General features: G+C 42.5%; 1 protein-coding gene across 1 annotated transcript in view; it reads right to left on the bottom strand.

Annotated features, from left to right (window-relative positions):
• Positions 1-21081, bottom strand: part of LOC138959001 (substance-P receptor-like) — a gene marked incomplete in the record, with an annotated part of 35579 nt that extends 14498 nt beyond the window's left edge. Inside the window, 1 exon segment of the mRNA XM_070330357.1 lies at positions 19977-21081.
• Positions 21082-25431: the final 4350 nt, after the last annotated feature.

Raw genomic sequence — 25431 nt, 5'->3', positions numbered from 1 at the left:
GCAGAGCGAGGGAGAGACGGAGAGACTTGCATGGAGAGTACGTGATAAACAGTGTGTGTTGCTATAAACTGACAGACGAGGTGCAGCTCATTTCCGAAACAGCGCAAATGGGACAACAGTGACATGATACTGTTTGAATTCCAAAAAAGCGCAGCTCATTTCCGGAACAGCACAGATGACAAAGTTGGTTTCAACAAAATGGAAGCCGCCAGTTGGCTTCAACAAAATGGAAGCCGCCAGTGGCGATAGGCCACGTGCTCCTCAATGTCACCTTCCTATGGCAACGGCCATCAAAAAGTAACTGATCTCGTGAGAACGGTAACAAACGAGTCATGTCACCTCTCCCAACCCATTAGAGTATGTCGGAACGCCAGATAGGCCATGTCCCCGCGGAATTCCATTTCTGACCAATCAACGACGAGAATAGGAATTCCGCAGGGACATGGCCTATTCGGCGTTCCATAATCAAAGACGAGTATAGCTCGAAAGTCCGGGCAGAATTCCGGCCGGAATTGCGCGAGGACATTAAAAGTTCGGTCGGAATTTCTGACCAATCAACGACGAAAATAACTCGAAAGTCCGCGCGACATGGCCTATTCGGCGTTCCATATATTCGGCGTTCCATATTAGAGTAGATGGCCGCTCCTGCGGCCATCAATAACACTGGTTTAAATGATCAGTAGGCTAATGAATTATTTTGGTTTCATTGTTTTGGTCAGACGCCTTTGGCAAATAATGCGTTCTTGTTTATATTACACCTCGTAGAAACTTTCTTCAAAGGGCTGCTGTAGCTGCGCATAATGGCTGAGAACAGCAGCCAGTGGCAAGGTCCGGTTTGTTGTCCCCGAGCTCGGCGTGTGAAAGTCCCATGTGTTCCTGTCACCGAGTGCTGCTTGCTGGATTGACCGTGCTAGCAGCCCTGGGGTTACTCTGTCAGTAAAGCGTGGGAGGTGGATGAGGGGAGGGTGGGGGGGGGAGTGAAGAGGAGGGAGAGTGAAGAGGGGGGGGGGGGGGGGGGGGGCTTTGGTGATGAAGTGAATCCTTTGGGATGAACTGACAGAGTGAGGAGAGGAGGCCATAAGTAACAGTTAGTACGAAACAAGCATCACCGTTATCATTCTAGTCGTCGTCGTCGTCGTCGTCGTCGTCGTCGTCGTTCTAAAAGGTGTACTTCAAAATGATATTATGAGAGAGAGAGAGAGAGAGAGAGAGAGAGAGAGAGAGAGAGAGAGAGAGAGAGAGAGAGAGAGAGAGAGAGAGAAAAACTAAACTGAACTGAACTGAACTGTATTAAGAATCAAACAAGTCGCGTAAGGCGAAATTACAACATTTAGTCAAGCTGTCGAACTAACAGAATGAAACTGAACTCACTGCATTTTTACAGCAAGAGCGTATACTCGTAGCATCGTCAGTCCACCGCTCGATGCACAGGCAGTGAAATTGACAAGAAGAGCGGGGTAGTAGTTGCGCTGAGAAGGATAGCACGCTTTTCTTTATCTCTATTCTTTTTAACTTTCTGAGCGTGTTTTTAATCCAAACATATCACATCTATATGTTTTTGGAATCAGGAACCCACAAGGAATAAGATGAAATTGTTTTTAAATCGATTTCGGAAATGTTATTTTAATAATAATTTTAATATTTTTAATTTTCAGAGCTTGTTTTTAATCCGAATATAACATATTTATATGTTTTTGGAATCAGAAAATGACGAAGAATAAGATAAACGTAAATTTGGATCGTTTAAAAAGATTTTTTTTTTTTTTTTTACAATTTTCAGATTTTTAATGACCAAAGTCATCAATTAATTTTTAAGCCACCAAGCTGAAATGCAATACCCAAGTCCGGCCTTCGTCGAAGATTGCTGGGCCAAAATTTCAATCAATTTGATTGAAAAATGAGGGTGTGACAGTGCCGCCTCAACTTTTACAAAAAGCCGGATATGACGTCATCAAAGGTATTTATCGAACAAAAGAAAAAAAAGTCCGGGGATATCATTCCCAGAAACTCTCATGTCAAATTTCATAAAGATCGGTCCAGTAGTTTGGTCTGAATCGCTCTACACACACACACACATACACCACAACCCTCGTCTCGATTCCCCCCTCTACGTTAAAACATTTAGTCAAAACTTGACTAAATGTAAAAACAAGAAAGGTAAGTTGTTGGAACGTTTGTTATTGACAAACGCTCCTACAACTTACCTTTTTTTGTTCTGAATTTTAGAACGTTGGCTGCAGTCTCTTTGTTTTTGGATTTATTTAACAAGGATGAAGATTGTGAATGTATGTCTGTGATACATATATGATAATTGCGTTAATTTTGTTTTGTTTTGACTATCAGCCAAACGCTGAATTTCTCTTTATTGCGATAAACGTGTTAATGTTGTTGTAGAGTATTAAAGAAGAGAGTGAGCGGATGTGCACGATAACCTTTATCAGAAGGAGAGCGAAGGAAGAAAATGAGAACAATACTGGTGTCAAACAAGTTTCTTCGTAAATATTATTTTCTGTATTGTAAACACTGACGTGTCTGAATTGGTCCAGGGGGGGCCTGATTCTCTTGTTTACTGGTGTTTTAATTTTCTAAATTGTCTTTCATTTTTTGTATGAACTGCTTCACTTTTGGGTTCCATCAAAATCCAAAAACAGACAGATTGTTAACGTTCCAAAATTCTGAGAAAAAAGCAGAAAAAAGAATGATCATGATATCAGTGAAATTGAACACTTTATCTGTACATATTTATTATTATGATATAATATATGCGTGTGGAAGGAGTGTGAAGTTTGGATGCATACACCATAACAAAATCTTGTGCTTTGCATTTGGTAAATAAACTGTTTGATTGATTGATTGATTGATTGATTGCAAGCGAGTTTCGTCGACAATTTTGAGATAAATTAATTATCTGAATCCTAATTGTGTGTGTCTGTTTGTCCACTTCAAAGACCACTGGGTGAAAGTACCGTCAATTCTTTCTTTCTTTATTTGGTGTTTAACGTCGTTTTCAACCGTTCAAGGTTATATCGTGACGGAGTACCGTCAATGTCACGTTTTGTTTTGTCATAAATTAAGCGTTCCAATAACCTAACATTCTTTTATTTCATTTTATTCTAGTTAGTTCCATAGTTTGAATTTTGTTCTGTTTTCCTTCATCATAATTATGTCTTCCTTCTTTTCCTACAGGTATCGGTGTTTTCTTGCATCTCAATACCCTATTTGAGTCTTTCGAAATGTAAACATTTGAAACTGCTTATTCTCACGTTTCCAATAGCTTATTTCCTTCCTCTCTGTCTCTTTGATTTCAGGTTTTAATGTTATTTTATTTTTCAAGATCGACGCTCGCGCGTTTAGCAGGACTATATTGTAGTTATTTACAGACATTTAAATAGCCTTTGCCGTAATGACGAAAAGGAAAAGGAGTAACGCGTAATACTTCGCAAACAGGTAACCAACCGACATCTGTGCACATGAACCGGCGTGCACACACGTGTGCTACGGTTTTTGTTTTGCGAGAACATTACCAAAATGAATCATAAATTAAGCCACATATTATAAGAATAAGACACACAAACCTTGAAATAATCCACGGAAATCAAAATTGGTAGATCCACAAAACGTGTACATTTCACCACAATATGACTTGATTCACCATTATCAGCAGATATACACAGAAAAAAAGTACAACGTGAAAGTATCACCGCAGTCCTACTCATTTACCGTGTCGAAATGAGGGTTGGGTTCGCTCAGCGAACTATTGATCACCGGAGAAAAGTGCCTCCGACAATGTTTTACTCCCCCCCCTCCTCCCCCCCTCCCCCTCTGCGTAGAAAGATATACAACTATGTCTACTACACGTCTACTCATGACCACATAGATGTTGTATTAGCACACACTCACCACCGTAGTTTGTTCGACCTATCTGCATACAATCACAGTATGACACGGTCCTGTGGCTTGTAGGTGATACCAGCAAAAATTATTCATGAGGACTGGGTGGCCGAGTGGTAACGCACTTGCGCTCGGAAGCGAGAAGTTGCGAGTTCGACCCTGGGTCAGGGCGTTAGCAATTTTCTCCCCCCTTTCCTAACCTAGGTGGTGGGTTCAAGTGCTAGTCTTTCGGATGAGACGAAAAACCGAGGTCCCTTCGTCTACACTACATTGGGGTGTGCACGTTAAAGATCCCACGATTGACAAAAGGGTCTTTCCTGGCAAAATTGTATAGGCATAGATAAACATGTCCACCAAAATACCCGTGTGACTTGGAATAATAGGCCGTGAAAAGTAGGATATGCGCCGAAATGGCTGCGACAGGGTTCCTGCAGGGCAGAGCTGATACAATTCAAGGAGTTTTCAAGGACATTTCCAGGACCAAATAAATGCATTTCAAGGACATGATTTTCCCCAAATTAATGCGGTTCTCCGCGTCTGCAAACTATTAGTCATTCCGTAGTTGTTTCCCTTGCTAACTTCCGGGAAGGAAAGCAACTACGGGTGACTAATAATAGTTAGTTCGTCTGCTTTCGTTTTCACTCGATCTTTTATTCTCCCAAAATGTGTGTACTGTATTTGACGAAAAAAAAGGGGGTTACATTTTTTTTTTAAATAAGACAAGCTGCTGACGAAATGTATAGGCAACAATTTGGAAAAATCAAGTACTTTTCAATGACTATTTAACAAAACTCTATTTTCAAGCACTTTTCAAGGCCTGGAAAAGGTTTTCCAATTTTCAAGGAGTTTTCCAGGGTTCAAGGACTCTGTACGAACCCTGCTGCGATCTGCTGGCCGATGTGAATGCGTGATGTATGGTGTAAAAAAATTCCATCTCACACGGCATAAATAAATCCCTGCGCCTTGAATATGTGCGCGATATAAATTGCATAAAATAAAAATAAAATAAAAAAAATAAATCCCTGCGCTTAGAACTGTACCCACGGAATGCGCGCGATATAAGCCTCATATTGATTGATATTGATTGATTGGAACACTTGTACCAAGGGGGTCCACGGACAATCGGTTGATGATCGGTTTGTTCCTGGAGTCTTTTATTCCCTCTGCCTATACGTAGCTATATTATTACTAGAATGAATACCCGCTTCGCCGGGTAGACGGCTTCGCCGGGAAGAAGTACTTAGAGCCGTACGCCGAACTATGGACCCGCCAAGCTTAGGTCCCTCCCAGATTCGTGGAATGGGAACAGCACGAAAATGATTCAGTGGCCATAATGCCATTCCTGACCATATCGAGTCCCATCCTTGTCGACGAATGTAACCGTGTTAATCACCTTTGGAGGCGAACTCCACTCAAACAGGACTGAGCAAGTTATGGCTTCTCAAAGGGAGGCCAGTACATAAAATTACACAAAAGCCGCCAGACCACATCACAAACAGAACTGAAGAATGCACAGGTGTTGCTTACATAGAGACACACACACTCACACACACACACACACAAACACAGAGAAGCCGTATCTATAGAGAGATAGATGACAGTGTATTTTTCGCGTGGCTATAAATTGATTCGACCTTTGCACTTTTACAGTGAGGATAATTTACGGGTCCAATTTACGTTCTGTACACTGCGTTGACCTTCTAAAAATAGGTAACAGTAACAGAACGCCGGGAATATCCGAAGACGCTCAGCGCAGTGGACAGCGCAGTGTAGTAACTTACAACTGAACGGGAAAGCCACACGAAGGAAGGGAGATAAACGCCAAACACTGGAGAAGATAAGGAAGAGTTACTTATAATGGTGAAATGAACACAAAAACGAAAATGAGTTCAGCGCTGCGCGCTGAGAGCACGTGTTGAAATATCTCATCGATGATATTGTGTCCGGGGTGTAGCTGAATACGGTGTCCAAATTTGAAAAAGATCCACCGAGAACTTTGGCGTTGTGATGTGGTGTAGCGGCTATGGTGTGTCGGTATGGGGGCCCGGGTAAGCTGAGGTGGAACCAAAATAGCTGAGGTGGAACCAAAATCGGTTCCGCGCTGCGCGCTGAGAGCACGTGTTGAAATATCGACCAGGTTGTGTCGTGTCCCGGGTCTACTTGAATATGCCCACCAAATTTGAAGCAGATCCATCGAGAACTTTGGCCGTGCATCGCGCACAGACACACAGACACACAGACAGATACACAGACAGACACACAGACACTAGTCGTATATATATATAGATGCCTGGTTATTGTCTCACTCCCTGACCCCCACCCCCACCTTCTTCTCTCTCTCTCTCTCTCTCTCTCTCTCTCTCTCTCTCTCTCTCTCTCTCTCTTTTTTTCTCTCGTACTCAAGCTTGACAAACCTAAACACAGGAGCAGCCATTGTCGAGAGATCTACTTTTTGACGGAAATGACCGAACAACTATGAATGACGTCTTGGTATATGTGAATGACGTCAAGGTCATCGTCACAGTCTGTATCTTTTGAAGCATCGCATTCTTCATGACGTCTTTCTGTGTCTGCATCCGCGAAATGTTTGTTCTTTCCGGGATCTTTGTCATCTATGTTCAGAACTCTGTCCTTCCAGTTTCAGACTAACAGGCCTCCTGAGCGAGCCACTTTCCAAGGGCAGCTAAATTCGCGTATGGAAACAGTACTGTCGTCTGGGATGCCGTTTTCAGTATTCTCAGCGTTGAAGAATTTGTAAAGAGAAGAAACGATAACAGCAGGAGAAATAAAAGTCGTGTGTGCATTTTGGGGCTTTTGGAGGGACGATTTCGAGTTTGAATCCGTTCTTGCACATGCTCCAATGCGTGTAACATACAGAGAGAATACTACATGGCTTGCTGTGTCGTACCAGATTTTCACAAGTTGTTTTTTTAAATATGGAACTGCGAGCGAAAGCGAGCTGTTCACTATTTGAAAAAGCAACGAGTGTAAATCTGGTACGACACAGCAAGCCATGTAGTATTCTGTTTATCCTACATACTGTACTTACGTGTATTTTACTGAGAATGTCTTGCAGACGAGGCAGCTAAATTGAAGACGCTTGTTTTGGAACCTCGATCTCTTCTAAAGCCTCGTGCAATCTATTACGTCAAAGCAAAGAAACGTCACTCTGAAAGTGTGGCGTGACGTATTAGTTCTAAAGATTCATCGAGGGTAATTAGCGAGCGCAATTTTTGTTTCTATAATGACGTTTGTCTCGGCGACTTTGGCATCATAAGCAGTGGAAAAACAGGTCCTTGCCAGACTTGCTTGACATGACTTCATTTACATGATATACACACGTGTGATTTGAACGATTATTATCTCACGGGTGTCTCTCTCACGTATGTAGGATAAAATCTTACACACGTTTGCTTTAGTAATGGCAAAGAAGGAAAGCGTGTGACATTTTATTTTTAAATTTGTATCTCTATATACAGTTATAATGTGTTAAGTTTGATGTGATAGTTCTTTGATTATATTGTTTTCTGTTCCTGTTGACCCTATATTAGGGCGAGGGATGGATGTAAAAAAAAAAAAGCATTTATTCTTGCTTATCTATTACCCTCGATGATAAAGATTTTGTCTTGTCTTGTCTTGTCTTGTCTTGTCTTGTCTTGTCTTATCTCTCTCTCTCTCTCTCTCTCTCTCTCTCTCTCTCTCTCTCTCTCTCTCTCTCTCTCTCTCTCTCTCTCTCTCAAAGGAGAGCAAAAGTAATTCCACTCCCTAAAGGCGGAAATTTATGTTGGATTAAAAACACGCTCAGAAAGTTAAAACGAAGAGAGGTACAGAAAAGCGTGCTATCCTTCCCAGCGCAACTACCACCCCGCTCTTCTTGTCAATTTCACTGCCTATGCCGTGAGCGGTGGACTGACGATGCTACGAGTATACGGTCTTGCTGCGTTGCATTGCGTTCAGTTTCATTCTGTGAGTTCGACAGCTACTTGACTAAATGTTGTATTTTCGCCTTACGCGACTTGTTTTACTTCTATTGTTGACAACATAATTACAACTGATAGATCGAAACAGAATAATCTGGACAAGTTGAAACAGTTTTGGGATTCAAAAAACATTACCCATAATTTAGACATTCCTCTGCTATCTGTTAGCGAAGTCTTCCATTATCTGTTGTGCTTAAAACAAACAGGTACTCGTGGTTTGGATAATCTTGATGGGAAAATTCTGAAGTTTTCTGCCCCTTTTATTGCATAATCCCTTACATATGTTTCTAATTTGTGCCTTGACAAATCCTACTTTCCCACCAAATTAAAGGAGGCGAAAGTAATCCCGCTATTTAAATCAGGTAGTTCTTCTGACCCCGCCAATTACAGACCAATCTCAATTCTTCCTGTTTTATCAAAACCACTTGAAAAACACATATTTACACACTTGACCACTCATTTGAAGAAATACGATCTTATACATTCCAACCAGTCAGGTTTTAGAGAAAATCATTCTTGCCACACAGCATTAACAAACCCTCTTGAAAGTTGGCTTAGTAGCATTAATAATAATCAACTCTGTGGTGTCCTATTCGTCCATTTTGCTAAAGCTTTCGACGTTATTAATCATGAATTACTATTAAGAAAATTAGTTGAATATAGAATGTCACCCCAAACCTTATGCCTGCTCTCCTCTTTCTTAGCCGGGCGAGAGCAGTCTGTCTGCGTTAATTCAACCGTATCCAGCAAAAGACCTGTGTTATACGGGGTTCCCCAGGGTTCTGTCCTTGGACCACTACTCTTTTCCCTGTATATTAATGATCTTCCTCTTTGTATTAATGATGACTGCGAACTCTTTGCTGACGATACGACCCTACACACTACTGATAACAAATTAGACAAAGTTTATTCATCGTTGCAGAACAGTGTAGATGATCTCATTCATTGGACGGAGTATAACCACATGAGTCTTCACCCTAAAAAGACCAAATACATGTTAATAACAACAAGACAAAAGAGACAAAACATACGAAACAATCCTCATTCCATATTAATTGGTAACGATGCAATAGAGGAGGTAGGAGATCATAAAGTTTTGGGAGTAAATATCGATAATAATTTGTCTTGGGCCCATCATGTTCGGTCGGTATGTAAAACAATGTCGAGAAAAATATATCAGTTAAATAGAATTAAACACTTTCTAGATCAGCACTCAAGGTTATTATACTTTAACGCATATATACAAACCATCACAGATTATTGTTCAACCATCTGGGACTCTGCCAGTGCTAATATTTTAAAACCATTGTATAGTTTACATAGGCGAGCGCTGAAACTAATTTTACTGAAACAATCCAGTCTTGTATTTGATGATTATAAGAAACTTAAGATTCTCCCATTAAAAGAAAGATTTAAATTAAATGAAGGCGTGCTCCTTCACAAAATACTTTCCGGCCGTGCACCACGAACTTTCGTTGCAAACTTTACAGTCAAACCAAACCGAAAGTTTAACGTCCCAATTCCAAGGATAGATCTCTTCAAATCAAGCTTAGCCTATTCTGGTAGGGTCCTGTGGAATTCTCTCCCAGAATTTGTGAGAGTCCCAATGAGTCTCAATACTTTCAAAAAACACCTTTCACTGTATTTAAGGCGTAAGGGTCACCCAGATTGTCGGACCAAAACTGTTATTTTTTTTATTCAGTCACTTGTAATCAATGAATTGGCTTGATATTTGGTAGTTTTCTTTAAAAATCATTATATTTTCAGAAAACATCAAGTTTGAATGCCTAAATTAAGTAGAACAACTGAAACAATTATTTAGTTCGTAAAGAAAATGGGCAAAATAAACCTGCAAAAATGCTAATTGTAGCATTTTTCAATGCACTTTTGGGGAAAAAGTATGTGTCCAATTGAACAATAAATTGGCACTCATATTTAAAGCATCATTACCTACAGTATGTTCTAAAAGCTTTCTGTTTTGTTGGAAATTTTGCTTTTAGTAGCATTAGCAAAGAATACTATAATTCTATATATTATTATGATATATCACACAATCAAAACATTCTATTTTTCTGATTATCAGCTTCATTTTAGAACCAACTATAGCCAGTCCAGTGAACATTTGATGTGCAAAGTTTCAATGGAATAGGTGAATATTTAAAAAAGTTGATCATGCAGACAGTGTAGCTGCTCTGTGATTTCGCGCGAACTTTCACCACATAAAACATGATGATTTTCTCAAAAAGTTGACTCTTTTCACAGTAGGCTCGATAATTCGCTGCGAAATTCACTTTCAATGCACGAAAGCCGCCATCTTGCCGTCAACTGTAGGGAGCAGTCGTTGTACGGTTGTTGTGAACCAGAGAGACAGGTTAGGCTTATTATTTTCCAGCAGCTCAGCGCAAATAGGATTGTTGTTATTTTAGATATTTCGGCCAGTGATTTTTAATTCCCACCAACCTACTTTGAGCACTTATTGCAAGAAAACTATGTATGCTAGAGACAAAATGTAAACTGCACATGAAAATAGAGATATTTTTCTAGCTTTTGGCAACATCATAATTTAGTATATCTGAAAAACGATTTTTTTCCAAATTCTGGGTGACCCTTACGCCTTAATGTTAAATTACGAAAAATCACAGAGATGGAAGACTTTGTTTAGTTATATTTTCATTTGTCCAAAGCATCAGTGTTCATTATATCCACACAAAAACACTCAAAGCTTTAATAACACATTTACTCATGCATGTGTATTCAGCATTGTTTTCACTACGTTACATATACGACGCTTTATATAATTTGTGTATAATAATTAATATGTAATGTGTAAATATTCATAAGTTGTTGTTTTTCTCTACCTTTTTTTCTACGTTAATATCCGTGTAAATATGTGATTAGATTAGTCCCCTCTCTGGGCGATGCTGGTTGAACATTTTTTCGTTGTATTGCTTATGCCACAACCCTCGAAAAATAAAATTTGATTTGATTTGATCTCTCTCAGCACATACACCACACACTCAAGACACAAACCGACATACAAACACATGTTCTCACATGCACGCACGCACACACGCAGGCGCACGCTCATACGCATGCAGGCACACACACACACACACACGCGCGCGCGCGCGCGCACACACACACACACACACACACACACACACACACACACACACACACACACACACACACCCCGCCTGTACACTTGTAAAACACACACGATTGGGAGCTGGACTTAGCGTCTTTCTGAGTTTACGACTTGTCACTCTTTCGAACAGCGCTGTTCAAACATATTTCCACCGAAAGAAAGCTGTTGGTTCAAATCTGTGAGCTGCACGGCCAATATCTGATAACGGTTTATTGCCTTTTGCATCCTGTTCACGCCCATCAGATTTGGCATCACGGAGAAAAACATATTTGCAGCCTAAAATAGAGTGGAAGGTCAAGCCTTGATTACGTAAATGGACACATTGTTGGATTGGATTCATTGATTCCTGGGTTCCGCCCTGCCCCGCCCCTCTCCTCCTAATTTAACAAGGATCTCTGGGGAGGTGGGAGGGGCGGGGATGTAAAGATAATTGATGTGGTGCGAGAGAGAGAGAGAGAGACTGAGAGAGAGAGAGGGGGGGGTGGAGGGCAGACAGAGACAGAGAGAGAGAAACAGACACTCAGACAGACAAACAGACAGATAAAAAGACAGACGGACAGACAGACAAACAGACAGATAAAAAGACAGACAGACAGACAGACCGAGCGACCGACAGAGAGTTCTAAGAAGCGAACAGACAGCTGTGCTTTTCTCAATCAACATTGATGTCATGCGGTTCGTATCAGATGAAACGGGTCCTGCTCAGCTGTTTCCCCAATCAAGGTTGTCACAAATTAAGCGAGAGGAAAACATACATGTACGAGATTATAAGATAAATACGATATAAAGTACACATGATAGAAAGTCAAAATACGCACAAGCAAATATTAAAATGTCAAAACCACGCCATAAGTTCATGCTAATCAAAAAGTATGTGAAAGAGGGAGCTAGCGATTGAAAACAATAGAAAGAAAAAGATAAATTCAGACAATCATTAGGCCGAAACAAGTGTCAAGTACAGAGCAACAGTGATCAAGTTTGCCTACTAAGGCTTGGCTAGCCAAAACCCAAAGACCCGAGACGGGTCGCGCTAAACACCGCAAAGCATGAGAACATAGGACCAATTCTTTGAGCTTATTGTCAGTGTCACGTTTCAATATATCACTCAAGGTGATTATGAACCGGTTAATTACTACTAATTAACTAACCACACCACGATCCACTCTCGCAGTCATACAATTAAATAGAGTCAACAAAAGTATAAGTTTCAGACGCCTGTTTATGTATAAACTCTCCACCTCCCTCGAGCCTTCACTCAAAATATGTTCCTTTTACGTTCTCAACACGTAAAAAACCAGTGTTCACTGACAAAATGCCAGTATTATGTAGAAAATTATAGGAACACGCTGAACCCGTGTAAATACAGTCAAAATGAGAATGTTCTGTCCGAAAAGCCCTAGTTCGTGCAGGTGTCACACACCCCACGTTGTCACTACTCCAATGAAATCATAGATACGAAAAGACAACGGTGGTCAACGGGGTGCGTACGACATGGTGCACTTAGCTTTATCTCTGCTGCTGCTGCTTAGCCGGTATGCTGGTTAGTCGGTTCGCTGGTTAGCCGGTCCGCTGCCGGTTAGCCGGTCCGCTGGTTAGCCGGTCTCCTGGTTAGCCGGTCTCCTGGTTAGCGTAGCCTCAACAGTTCCCGCCAGAGTCAGCCGTGCAGATGTTACAGGAACGTAACGAAGCGAGGCGAACGAAGCGAAACGAAACGAAGGCTGCAAACAGAAAGCATCGGTGCACTAAACATGTCAGCTACCCCTCACCCACCACCTTAAAACATGTCATCTTTAAATATCTCATCGAGCACGTGGGCCTGCACAAAATGGACTTTTTACAACAACAAAACAGTCATTTTCCGTCCTTCTCTCCCTATCTGCAAAAACCATATACAGATTAGTATTTTAGCGTCACAGAGAGTAAATTATGCGCTAACCTGGAAAGAACAACAGAGAGTATTTCATTCCACAACACAGACTCATCAACAGCGTTAAATAATGATTTATTACCTCAAAAGCCTATGATTGTACTCTCAATGGAAGCAAAGTCCGCTTCCTCCCTGGACCAGCCTCTGTTCGTCAACAGTGACCAAAACCGTCCAGAACCCCTTGTCGAATCCTTATGCGAAAGCCATCGCCGACGAAGGAAAATTGACGACTTGTCCTCAGCAAAATACGTGGCAGGGAGAAAGGAAAAACTAGTGGAAGTTCCCCTAGAGTGCCGAATATAATACTCGGTGAAAAACCATCATACTCTAGAAACTGTGTATACGATCCTTCCCCTTCTGCCGCTGGGTGTCAAGTGTGCCGTCCTTGAGTCTCTGACAGACCACCTAGCCAAATACACGTGACTGACCTTGTCCCAAAACCCAGTCCAGCTATACACAATTCTGCCTCCCAAGCAGAAAAAGACACGAGAAACTCAATCCGTGAAAATCCCGTGTGCGCTGTCAGCGAAAAACCGTCAGCCCTAGCTATGACAGCAGAAACCTCCACTGTAAAACTCGTGCGATACAAAACATCCGTGCTCGTAGAGCACTGTCAGCAAACTCTGCTGTGTCCAATATCACGCACAGGCGCTTTCTATCATACACGACCAAGAACAGGCACTCCACTGAGTGACACTTTCTTGGTCTCTGTCACCCGATCGTGACACACCTCCCCTCTTCAAGACGAAACCTCGGTTTCGCTCACAGTCATGTTCTCCTCTCCAGCCCGAGAGAGAAAGTCAGCTCCAACATTGTTGGCGCCCGGTATGACGCGTACCGTGAATTGGTACGGTTGGAGAATCAACGCCCAGCGCATAAGTCTGGCGTTTGCCAACCTTGCAACCTGAAGATATTGCAGAGGTTGATGGTCTGTTTCCAGACAGAAAGGTCGTCCTCAAGAACGAGCAACCCCTCGTTTCACCCCTGATGACTGCAACCTTCTCTGTCTTCTTGTCTTTGTTCTTCTGGTCTTTGTTCTTCTCCCCGTAGGCTGTCCTCTCTATGTAGGCGCGCAGCAGGTTGGCGTGGTACAGGCGTGCTTTCCCGTGCATCACGATCCTGTAGTCGTTCTGGCCCACTTTCGCTGTCACCTCAAAAGGTCCTTGCCACTGCAGTTGTAGCTTGTTGTGTTTGACAGGTAGAAGTAGCAACACCCGTTCTCCAATCTTGAAGCTGCGCGGCCGTGCCTTGCGGTCGAATCCTCGCGCATAACGCTGTGCTGCTCTTCCCAGGTTCTCTTGAGCCAGTTTGCAGGTCTCTTCAATCCTGTTCCTGAGTTCTACTATGTAGGTCGCTGTCGTCTGCACCTCCTCGTCAGCTTCTTCGTCTGTCCAAGCCTGACGCAGGATAGCCATGGGACCGCGTACCTGCCTGCCGTACAACAGCTCGAATGGGGAAAAGCCCAAGCTCTCCTGAGGAACCTCGCGGTATGCAAAAAGCAATGCTGGGATGTACCTGTCCCATGTGCGTGGCTTCTCCTGAGCTAGTTTCCTCAGCATGGTCTTCAAGGTGCCATTGAACCTTTCCACCAGTCCGTTGCACTGAGCATGGTAAGGAGTGGTGAAGTGCTGCTCCAGTGATAGCAGTCGTGCTGCCTCCGCCATCACTCCTCCCGTGAACTGCGTGCCTCTGTCGGTGAGTACCTCTGATGGAATTCCCAGCCGGGACCACATAGTAACCAGAGCCTCAGCTACTCGCGTGGCTTCAATCGATTTCAGAGGGATCGCCTCTGGGTATCGAGTAGCGTAGTCCACCATGGTCAAAATGTATCTGTTTCCGTCCTCAGACGCAGGCAAGATGGGCCCGATGATGTCCACTGCCACCCGACGAAAGGGTTCGTCGATGAGCGGCATCTTCTCCAAGGGGACCTTCCTCACCCTTCCTTTGGCAACCACCTTCTGGCACTTATCGCAGGACGCACAGAAACGTCGGACATCCGTGCAGATGCCTGGCCAGTAAAAGTGGCGCCAGACACGATCCGTGGTCTTCTTGGTACCAAGATGACCTCCCAGAATCGAGTCGTGTGCCGTTGCCATGACACCCTCGCGAAACTCGCGAGGCACGACAACCTGTTTGAATGTACCTTCTTGGTTGCTGAACTCACGGTAGAGCAACTTCTTGTCCCTGAGGAACCTTGACCTCCCATGCTTCCCGCTCAGCTTCACCTTCCCCGACTTCGCATGCTCCCGAGGAGTAGCTAAGGTCGGGTCAGAATCCTGAGCCTTCGCGAGAAGCGCGGGGGTCACGTTCCCCAGGGCAGCTCGTGCAGCAGGTAGGGGTTTGAGAGGTTTGTCCTCTCGCTCCGCCTGTGCCCGCGTGAGCACTGAAATGACGTCGGGAGACCGGTAAACGGGAACCTCCCTGGTGACGCCGTCCACAAACTGGACCCGGTTTCCAATGAGCAGGTCGCATGGAGGATCGTCCATGACGACGGCCACAATGGTCCCCGTGAACAACGGGGTTACGACCTTGATCACTGCCGTGTTCAAGTCGTAAGCGTGAGATGCCTCGGCCATTCTCACCCTGATGCTGTCTCCTGTGTAGGCCATAGCTGGAACTAGACTCGCCCGAACCACTATCATGTCTGCCCCTGTGTCCCGCAGACCTTCGCCCTTCACTCCGTTAACGTAGACGTTGCAGTGGGGCTGGAAATGTTTCCTGGAGCACGGAACGCAGAGTTGTGGAATGGTGCATGAGCTCGTGACGTCCCTTAACTCCTCACTGCCAACAAAGTGAACGCCCTTCTGGTCAGCCTGTCTCCTGTGGCAGTCCTTCTTCACGTGGCCCCGCTTGTTGCAGTAGTAACACTGGATGTCAGATCTGGAACTCGATCCCTTGTGTCCCTGATCGTCCTTCCCGTCCTTGGGTCCTGAAGAACCCGAATTTCCCGATTTTCCCGGCCGTGAGCCTGAAGATTTGCCGGAGATCGCCTGGGCGTCCTCGTGTACTCTGATCCAGTCGGCTGCCTCCTGAGTAGTCTTTGGCTGGTGTTCCTGCACGAAGGTCACCACCTCAGGTCGCAGGCTGGACATCAGTTGCTCCATGACAATGAGGTCGGCAAGGTCGTTGACGGTCCAGTCCTTTTCGGCCATCTCCACCCAGCGCCGCAGGTAGAGATTAAGGCGTGCCACAAACTGATGACTCAGCTCGCCGCTCAGTCTCTTGCTGTTACGCAGACGTCGTCTGTAGGCTTCCGCAGTCAGGTTGAAGCGCTGGAGTAACGCCTTCTTTAGTGCCTGATAGTTTCTCGCCTCGTCGTCCTCCAAAGCGTTGTAGAGCTGCAATGCGCGTCCTTTCAAGCAGGTGCTAAGGCGGCTAGCCCACGTGGCCTCTTCCCACTTCTGGTCGGATGCAATGCGCTCAAACCGGCGTAAAAAGTCGTCAAGCTCGTCCTTGTCATCGTCGAACGTCGGCAGTCTCGTACGGTCGGCAACAAACGTCGGCGCGCTAGCCTGAGTAAGCGTACCCTTCTCGGCCTGTAGCCTAGCTAGCTCTAGCTGGAGATCGCGATCCGCCTGCTCTTTCTCTTTCCGTTCCTGTCTGTCACGCTCGGCCTGTCGTTCCTGTCTCTCAAGCTCGTCTTTCTTTTCTTGTCTGTCTCGTTCTCTTTCTTGTCTGTCAAGTTCGTCTTTCCTTTCCTGTCTGTCTCGTTCTGCCTGTCGTTCCCTTTCTTGTCTGTCAAGTTCGTCTTTCTTTTCCTGTCTGTCACGTTCTTCTTTCCTTTCCTGTCTGTCTCGTTCAGCCTGTCGTTCTGCCTGTCGTTCCCTTTCTTGTCTGTCAAGTTCGTCCTTCTTGTCCTGTCGGTCACGTTCTTCTTTTCTTGTCAGTCGCTCAAATTCTTCCTTCCGTTCTACTTCTAAGCGTTTTAGAACGCTTCGGGCTCTAACGCGTGCGTCTCGCTCAGTCGGTTGCTCGCTCCCAGGAGTCTCGAAAGTTATTCTCCTCGTAGGAGATCCCCCTGTAGCCATGGTTAGTTTTAGCAAAGCTTTATTACCAAAATAAGTCTAACGCAGCTATAGCTAGAACACGCGGTGATGAAAGCGGTGGATACAAAAATCCAGCAACCAGAAAATGCAGAAGAAAAATCCAAACGGTGTAGAACAAATCGCGTAGCCTACTTTATGGCTGCTTTTTGCGGTGAAACAGAGTGTCTCCCACAGCCTTGGTTAGGACAGAAGTCCTCGGACCCTTCCCCCCCAAAATTCCAACAAAGTCAAAATATGGAGAAAAATCCAAGTAAAACAAGACGGTAGAAATGTAACCTGTTACAGAATGCGAAACAACAATGTAGAGAAAACTGAGTAAAACGAACAACAAATCCGTTAACCCCGCTCAGCTCTCTGCAACGGAAAACTCTGAACGTACAACAACAAAGATTCACAAACAAAGGAAAGGGAAGTAATCACAGTTGGCGCATACAATAACTCACAAATTACAATTTACATTTCCTGCAAGATGTGAATCGCTTAAGGTGTGGTATATGATCAAAACTATACAAAAAAGGGTAGCACCAAGCAGAAAATAAGTCGAGCACTGACGAGATTATCTGCTCTTAGTTATCCTTAATTGGTGGGTCTTTATCAGTCAGAAATTAACTGAGTACATCCCGGCTTGGCCCCCATGTGTCACGTTTCAATATATCACTCAAGGTGATTATGAACCGGTTAATTACTACTAATTAACTAACCACACCACGATCCACTCTCGCAGTCATACAATTAAATAGAGTCAACAAAAGTATAAGTTTCAGACGCCTGTTTATGTATAAACTCTCCACCTCCCTCGAGCCTTCACTCAAAATATGTTCCTTTTACGTTCTCAACACGTAAAAAACCAGTGTTCACTGACAAAATGCCAGTATTATGTAGAAAATTATAGGAACACGCTGAACCCGTGTAAATACAGTCAAAATGAGAATGTTCTGTCCGAAAAGCCCTAGTTCGTGCAGGTGTCACACACCCCACGTTGTCACTACTCCAATGAAATCATAGATACGAAAAGACAACGGTGGTCAACGGGGTGCGTACGACATGGTGCACTTAGCTTTATCTCTGCTGCTGCTGCTTAGCCGGTATGCTGGTTAGTCGGTTCGCTGGTTAGCCGGTCCGCTGCCGGTTAGCCGGTCCGCTGGTTAGCCGGTCTCCTGGTTAGCCGGTCTCCTGGTTAGCGTAGCCTCAACAGTTCCCGCCAGAGTCAGCCGTGCAGATGTTACAGGAACGTAACGAAGCGAGGCGAACGAAGCGAAACGAAACGAAGGCTGCAAACAGAAAGCATCGGTGCACTAAACATGTCAGCTACCCCTCACCCACCACCTTAAAACATGTCATCTTTAAATATCTCATCGAGCACGTGGGCCTGCACAAAATGGACTTTTTACAACAACAAAACAGTCATTTTCCGTCCTTCTCTCCCTATCTGCAAAAACCATATACAGATTAGTATTTTAGCGTCACAGAGAGTAAATTATGCGCTAACCTGGAAAGAACAACAGAGAGTATTTCATTCCACAACACAGACTCATCAACAGCGTTAAATAATGATTTATTACCTCAAAAGCCTATGATTGTACTCTCAATGGAAGCAAAGTCCGCTTCCTCCCTGGACCAGCCTCTGTTCGTCAACAGTGACCAAAACCGTCCAGAACCCCTTGTCGAATCCTTATGCGAAAGCCATCGCCGACGAAGGAAAATTGACGACTTGTCCTCAGCAAAATACGTGGCAGGGAGAAAGGAAAAACTAGTGGAAGTTCCCCTAGAGTGCCGAATATAATACTCGGTGAAAAACCATCATACTCTAGAAACTGTGTATACGATCCTTCCCCTTCTGCCGCTGGGTGTCAAGTGTGCCGTCCTTGAGTCTCTGACAGACCACCTAGCCAAATACACGTGACTGACCTTGTCCCAAAACCCAGTCCAGCTATACACAATTCTGCCTCCCAAGCAGAAAAAGACACGAGAAACTCAATCCGTGAAAATCCCGTGTGCGCTGTCAGCGAAAAACCGTCAGCCCTAGCTATGACAGCAGAAACCTCCACTGTAAAACTCGTGCGATACAAAACATCCGTGCTCGTAGAGCACCGTCAGCAAACTCTGCTGTGTCCAATATCACGCACAGGCGCTTTCTATCATACACGACCAAGAACAGGCACTCCACTGAGTGACACTTTCTTGGTCTCTGTCACCCGATCGTGACAGAGAGTAAAAATGATATCTCTATATATGTTTGATTTTCGAAAATGATCAAGAATTTTAATTCAATCAATTTTGAAACTCTTATTATTATTTTTTTATTTTTTTATTTTTAGTTCCTTTAGGTCAGTACGTCGATATCCATGTGTTCAAAATGTGGAGCTTGTCTCTTTCCCCAAACACGTGCATTCCCCACCCCCATCCCGGGCAAGAATAAAGTAGCCATCGATTTCTTTTGCTTTTAATTTATTCTTTCAAATCTCTCTCACAAACTTCATCTTTTATCTTAAAAAATCTGTCCTTTCTTTGCAATCTACTTCTTCTGTAAAATCTGCACGCAATGATATTACGCGGGTTTGCCTGTTTTTCATTCATTCTTTCTTTTCCATCTCTGTTTCTCGAAGCACTATATTTCAGTTACATTTCATTGTATTTAATAATTTATGGCTTGTTTATTGATGTATTTTTCGTTTATTGCAATTATTTTGTAATCATTTATTTACTTGTTTATTTATTTTTATTTATTTATTTTTATTATCGATTTATTTATTTATTTATTTATTTCTGTGAATTGTCTGAATTGTCTGTGAAAAGTGTGAATTCCTTTTTTTTTATTCATTTCTTTTTTTATTTATCTGTTTATTTATCTGGTTATTCAGTCATCTGTTTATTTTTCTTAGATCTATTGTTATATTTGTATTCATTGATTCATTTAGTTCTTCTGCGAAAAGGAAAGAAACAATGAAGAGACAAAAATAAAGAAACAAAATTGTCATGCTTACCAGTTCACGGTGACCATAACGTTGGGATGCATGGCGGGGATCTTTGCGCAATCATTGTAAAATCTTCATACAGGGTTTCAGGTCCTAACGTCATTATTTTTCAGCATATAGAAAATGCAGGACTGGATTCCTTACAAGACGAGTTCTTGTTTCTTTCATTGAATATTGTATGCATACCTGGTCATCTGAAATCAGTCAGCTATGACACGACATCGAAACAGGAACATGTTGCGAACGCTGCAAAACCTCCGGCAAGATTTAAAGCAAAGCAGAACATTGCTAAGTATTGCAGAATCTCTGAAAAAACCCACCTAACAACGTCACGTTGCTAACTCCTGCAGAATGTTTTTAAAAAAAATCATGAAAAGAATCAGAAACCTTCTTTGAAATTCTCCATGACAGCAGTTTCGTCAAAACAAAATGATCTTCACAGAAAAGGGAAAGAAATCCGGAAAACGCCAATGGGTTGACATACAATCACACTGTTTCGTCACAAAGAAAATGAAATCACCCATAAACAAATCGCACGTTGGATTGCACTTTGAAGGCAATTTATAGTCATCAATTCCAACGAAATCACACGAACCAAAAAAACATTAGGGCTTTCCAACGGAAAAATTAACTTCGATTGTCCGTAGTAACAGCGCAGTATAAATGGAATTTCGGATCACCCCGACCAAAGCGCCAACCGTCACAGGACAATCAATGTGAACCCAGATCAGTCGAACCCGAGGCACACCTGAACATGGACAGCTGGTAATGGCAGGTAGAATTATAAGGCTCTCGCGAGACGGCGCAGCAAAGCGAGATGTGGGCTCGGGTGGTAAAGGCGAGGCCGGAGAGATGTGGGGTGCGGGGGTTGGGGTGGTGAAGAAGTGTTGGGACGCATAGAGAGAAAACACACATGCACACACACACAAACTACACGCACAGCAAATAGTCTAGTCTAACCTGCTTGTTGAGAGAAGCTGATTGGAGAAGAAAGTGGCTACCTAATTACTGACACACATCGCTTTAGACACCACGTGCAAAAAGAGTAGCCTGTACATCGCGGTCGAATTTTAAATTCTCCACGTCACAAAGAAGAGTGTGTGACTGCATATGTTTAAGACATGTGTTTTTCTCCTTCTTTCAATGTGTTTGATTGTCAAGACGTGAGTATTTTGTGTGTATCACATTGATAAGTTTCCATTTGGAACTTGGACGGTATTATGGTCGATTGACGCCCGATCAAAGACTCGTTGAAGCTCAACGGAGCGATTGATCAACAAGAACGCTGTCCAAAGCGTGATTCACCATTCAGTCAATTGAATGCACCAAAATACGTTCGCTTTCCTTTCACCTTCCGAACACAGCACTTGCACGCGAACAACAACAAAATATGTCTGAATCCACAGGGGATTTCAATAAGGCCATGAATTGCACACTTTTTGTTCACAAAATCATTGTAGCTTTGTCCCCCGCAGCCATGCACCAAGAAAGCGCTGAACGCGTTCACGAAAAAAGCGAGCAGAAAGTAACAAGCCAGTGCAGTATAGCGCGGTAGGTATAGCGCTTCACAGAAAAGCGCGCTAGTATCTATTCTTTTCAACTTTCTGAACTGGTGTTTAATCCAAGCAATACATATCTATATGTTTATGGAATCAGGAAATGATAAAGAAAAAGATGGAATTTTTTTTTAGATCGATAACGAACATTTTAATTTTAATTTTAATTTTCAGATTTTTAATGACCAAACTCATTAATTAAATGTTAAGCTTCCAAGCTGAAATGCAATCCCATTAACCGGGTTTCGTCGAAGATTGCTTGACCACAGTTTCAATCAATTTGATCAAAAAATGAGGGTGTGACAGTGTTGCCTCAACTTTCACAAAAAGCCGGATATGACTTCACCAAAGACATTTATCAAAATAAATGAAAAAAAACGTCTGGGATATCAATACCCAGGTTTCATGAAGATCGGTCCAGTAATTTTTCTCTGGATCGCTCTACCCCCCCCCCCCCCACACACACGCACACAGACAGACACACACACGCACACACCACTACCACCTCGTCTTGATACCCCGTCTATGTTAATACATTTAGTTAAAACTTGACTAGATGTAAAAAGAGGAGATGAAGAGACAGAGAGAGAGAGAGAGAACAATTCTGAGAAGAAAAATTAAGCTTGAGGCAAAATCTTTAGCCTAAAACAGCGTCGCAAGATGAAGTTATAATCTCATGCCTTTCAATATGACGTTGATCGGCTGAAAAAAGTGTAAAGTCAATGCAGGGTTGAAGCATAATTTCCTTTGAAAGAATTTCTTTATTTTAACCTTCGCCGTAGGTCGCTAAAAACATTCTTTGCAGCACGTCGTGAGTACCAATGTAACCATACTTCTCAAAGAAGGAAAAACATGCACGGGTAAACAAAACAAGAACAAGGCACAACCACAACTCACACACACGTAGGCACACACATACACACACACGATACAAAAAGAACAGGAAAGAGAAAAAAAAAGGAAAACAAAGAAAGAAACAAGTCGCGTAAGGCGAAAATACAATATTTAGTCAAGTAGCTGTCGAACTCACAGAATGAAACTGAACGCAATGCCATTTTTCAGCAAGACCGTATACTCGTAGCATCGTCACTCCACCGCTCATGGCAAAGGCAGTGAAATTGACAAGAAGAGCGGGGTAGTAGTTGCGCTAAGAAGGATAGCACGCTTTTCTGTACCTCTCTTTGTTTTAACTTTCTGAGCGTGTTTTTAATCCAAACATATCATATTTATGTTTTTGGAATCAGGAACCGACAAGGAATAAGATGAAAGTGTTTTTAAATTTATTTCGACAATTTAATTTTGATAATAATTTTTATATATTTAATTTTCAGAGCTTGTTTTTAATCCGAATATATGATATTTATATGTTTTTGGAATCAGCAAATGATGGAGAATAAGATAAACGTAAATTTGGATCGTTTTATAAATTTTTATTTTTTTTTACAATTTTCAGATTTTTAATGACCAAAGTCATCAATTAATTTTTAAGCCACCAAGCTGAAATGCAATACCGAAGTCCGGGCTTTGTCGAAGATTACTTGACCAAAATTTCAACCAATTTGGTTGAAAAATGAGGGCGTGACAGTGCCGCCTCAACTATCACGAAAAGCCGGATATGACGTCATCAAAGACATTTATCAAAAAAATGAAAAAAACGTTCGGGGATTTCATACCCAGGAACTCTCATGTCAAATTTCATAAAGATCGGTCCAGTAGTTTAGTCTGAATCGCTCTACACACACACACACACAGACAGACACACACACACACACACACACACACAGACAGACAGACACACACACACACACACACGCACATACACCACGACCCTCGTTTGGATTCCCCCTCGATGTTAAAATATTTAGTCAAAACTTGACTAAATATAAAAATGAAAAGAAAAAAAAAAAAAAAAAAAAGGATGTAGAAGAAAAAATTACCCGCGGTTCTCAAACTCCCGCTCGAGTTCGCTGCTCGTTCCTTGAGCCATCTTGAAATAGATCAGAACTCTTCTCAGAAAGAGAATCAGAAAGTCACATTATACTGTTAGAAGTATGGTTACATAAGTACTCACGACGTGCTGCGAAGATAGTCGATGTTTGACCTTTGTTTATTTAATTACCTGTCAATCAATTTTAATGCGGGTTTAGGAGATAATAGATTTTTAGGTGTTTGAGGCATTTCCAAAAGCTCATTACAGAATTCCACCTAGTTTTCGAGATATTCGCAATTAAAGTCCGGACTGTTACTAAAGTACTCACGACCTACGGCGAAGGTTAAGCATAATTTCTGCGCCAAACACCATAACACTTTTTGGAATCAGCAAATGATAAGGAATATAGGAATGATAATTCTAAGTGCCTCCTTCCAACAATAAAATATTGCTATGTAGGGGAAAGTCGCTAAACCTGGAACAGTTAAGGAGAAACAGCCGTACCAGACAAAAGCATGGATATTGTAAAGCGTTCTTTATAGTGTCACATACTAGACTCTATCAGTAAATAAACGAACCACATAAAATAAAATAAAAGTCACGCAACTCATCAGACTGATCATAATAAAAATGTCTGCATTTGTTCCAGGTTGGACGCATGGGTGTGTAAAGTGGAACACTGTGTTGTCAAACTCGGAACACATACAAACACACCCTGACTCTCTTTCTAGCTCTGTCTGTGTCTCTCACACACACATATACACCCACACACTCTCATTCACACACAAACAAGCACACATTGCCACACACACAAGATAAATAAATACGTCAAAACCTTAAATAAAAAGAAGGAAAAAATAGGCAAAGAACCGATTTCGCAGACAATGTCCTTTGTCTTCTACTGTCAGCGCAGTCATCGTGTGATTACTGTGTGCACTTCTGGCACTATAACATATCCTCAGGGGAGTTGGTGCCACACATGAAGCAGTACCACGAAATTTCGCAGCTTCATTTGTACCCCTCTTCTGTTGACAAATAGATATAAACGGGCTACCTGCCCAATTGACTAAATGTAAAAATCATTACGCATAAAGTCTCAAAGCAAATAACTAAGAACAGATTTAACAAGTCGCGTAAGGCGAAAATACAATATTTAGTCAAGTAGCTGTCGAACTCACAGAATGAAACTGAACGCAATGCCATTTTTCAGCAAGACCGTAATATACTCGTAGCATCGTCACTCCACCGCTCATGGCAAAGGCAGTGAAATTGACAAGAAGAGCGGGGTAGTAGTTGCGCTAAGAAGGATAGCACGCTTTTCTGTACCTCTCTTTGTTTTAACTTTCTGAGCGTGTTTTTAATCCAAACATATCATATCTATATGTTTTTGGAATCAGGAACCGACAAGAAATAAGATGAAAGTGTTTTTAAATTGATTTGGACAATTTAATTTTGATAATAATTTTTATATATTTAATTTTCAGAGCTTGTTTTTAATCCGAATATAACATATTTATATGTTTTTGGAATCAGCAAATGATGGAGAATAAGATAAACGTAAATTTGGATCGTTTTATAAATTTTTATTTTTTTTTACAATTTTCAGATTTTTAATGACCAAAGTCATTAATTAATTTTTAAGCCACCAAGCTGAAATGCAATACCGAAGTCCGGGCTTCGTCGAAGATTACTTGACCAAAATGTCAACCAATTTGGTTGAAAAATGAGGGCGTGACAGTGCCGCCTCAACTTTCACGAAAAGCCGGATATGACGTCATCAAAGACATTTATCAAAAAAATGAAAAAAACGTTCGGGGATATCATACCCAGGAACTCTCATGTCAAATTTCATAAAGATCGGTCCAGTAGTTTAGTCTGAATCGCTCTACACACACACACAGACACACACAGACACACACACACACGCACACACACACACGCACGCACATACACCACGACCCTCGTTTCGATTCCCCCT

Source organism: Littorina saxatilis, linkage group LG2 (assembly GCF_037325665.1).
Source record: "Littorina saxatilis isolate snail1 linkage group LG2, US_GU_Lsax_2.0, whole genome shotgun sequence".
Lineage (NCBI taxonomy): Eukaryota > Metazoa > Mollusca > Gastropoda > Littorinimorpha > Littorinidae > Littorina > Littorina saxatilis.
The sequence above is the reverse complement of the archived record's forward strand: the minus strand, read 5'-3'. Positions and strand labels throughout refer to the sequence as shown.